General features: G+C 36.6%; 1 protein-coding gene across 2 annotated transcripts in view; it reads left to right on the top strand.

Annotated features, from left to right (window-relative positions):
* PPP1R13B (protein phosphatase 1, regulatory subunit 13B) overlaps positions 1-1,910 on the top strand; it is a 103,695-nt gene that overhangs the window by 21,784 nt on the left and 80,001 nt on the right. The gene's annotated exons all lie outside the window — the stretch shown is intronic.

Consider the following 1,910-nt stretch of genomic DNA (forward strand, 5'->3'; position numbering starts at 1 on the left):
TTTAACCTCTCTGACCGTCTTTTCCCTAATCTGTAAAATGAAGACTAGTACCTATCTTACAAAGATGGCATGAGAATTGAGAATGTGTGAAGTGTATATCATGTGTTTAATAATAAGCACTGATAAATGGTACAGGGAATGTTTTTTTTTCCTAGTACAGTGAATTTTCATTTAGTTTTATGGAAGTCCTGGTGGGTTTCATGAGTGGTATCTTTCAAACCTTTTGGACCATGTCCCACGCTAAGAAACACCTTTTTCTTCTTCCTGATCATTTTCTAAACAAAACAAAAACGATCCAGAAAAAAAAAACACTTCTTACAAGGTGACCCAGTTCTTACACACACACACCCCCACACGTACATCTATTATATATATGAAGTCAAACTGTCAGGAGAAAACACTCACCATGTGCAGTGTACTGTTTTGTTTTTTTTACAGCAGTAATAGATATGCAGAAAGTACAAAGTCCCATTATACATATCACCACCACCCCCAGCCCACTATAGTTCCTCCTATTAATTAGCATCTTGCACTAGTATGGTATATTTGTTATAATCGATGGACCATTATTGATAGTTTTTTGTTGACTAAAGTCCATGGTTGACATGAAGGTTTACACTTTGTGTTGTATGATTTGTGGGTTTGAGCAAATGTATAATGATGTGTTTGTACCATGCTGGTATCACACAGGATAGTTTCACTGCCCTAAAAATCCCCTGTGCTCTACCTGTTCAGCTCTCCTTCCCTTCCTTGCCCATGGCAGCCACTGATCCTTTACTGTCTCCATTGTTTGCTTTTCCAGAATCTCTTTGTGGTATACGTAGCATACTGTACGTAGCATGCAGTGTGTAGCCTTTTCAGACTAGTTTCTTTCAGTTAGTTATTACTAACTAACTGCATTTAAGGTTCTTCTATGTCTTTATGTGGCTTGATAGCTCATTTTTTAATTGCTGAATAATATCCCATTGTCTGGATGTACCACAGTTTGTTTATTCATCTACTGAAGGACATGTTGATACGCCCAAGTTTTAGCAATTATGAACAAAGCTGCCATAAACATTCATGTGCAAGTTTTTGTCCAGACATAAGTTTTCAACTCCTTTGGGTAAATACCAAGGAGCTCGATTGCTGGATCATATGGTAACATATGTTTAGTTTTGTAAGAAACTGCCAAACTGTCTTCCAAAGTGGCTGTACCATTTTACATTCCCACCAGCAAGTTCCTTTTGCTCCACATCCTCACCAGTATTTGGTATTGTCAGTATTTTGGATTCTGGCCATTGTAATAGGTGTGTAGTAGTATCTCATTTAAATTTGCAATTCCCTAATGACCAAAGATATTGAACAACTTTTCATGTGCTTATTTGCCATCTGTATGTCATCTTTGGTGAGGTGTCTGTTCAGATCATTTGCTCATTTGAAAAATTGGGATTTTTTCCCTTATTACTGAGTTTTAAGAGTTCTTGGTATATTTAGGATATAAGTCCTTTATCAAATATATATTTTGGAAACATTTTCTCCCTGTCTGTGGCTTGTCTTTTCATTTTCTTAGTACTGTTTTATATTGTTCTGCTCTATACCATTAAAAAACAAAACTTGTCCTGAGGCACTAATTGATTTCACTACCCACTAGTAGGTCATAGCCTGTGGTTTGAAAGTCAGTGTTTTTTCTGCTTCTATAATATTCACACGAACAACATCAGTAAAGCAACCATCATTTCAGGCAGTGATTTCCAACATCGATGGACAGTGGTGTCAAAATTGATACTGCCCTTTTTTCTATTCTAGAGTATTCTCTAAGTTTCAGTAGGTAGATTAAATCTGGGCAGCTTTATCACCTCTGTACCCTGTACTCATGACACATCTAGGCATTATGGAAAGCTTCATGAATTTTACATTTCTACAGGTTC

The sequence above is a fragment of the Propithecus coquereli genome, unplaced genomic scaffold (assembly GCF_000956105.1).
Source record: "Propithecus coquereli isolate 6110/MARCELLA unplaced genomic scaffold, Pcoq_1.0 Scaffold256, whole genome shotgun sequence".
In the NCBI taxonomy this organism is placed as follows: domain Eukaryota; kingdom Metazoa; phylum Chordata; class Mammalia; order Primates; family Indriidae; genus Propithecus; species Propithecus coquereli.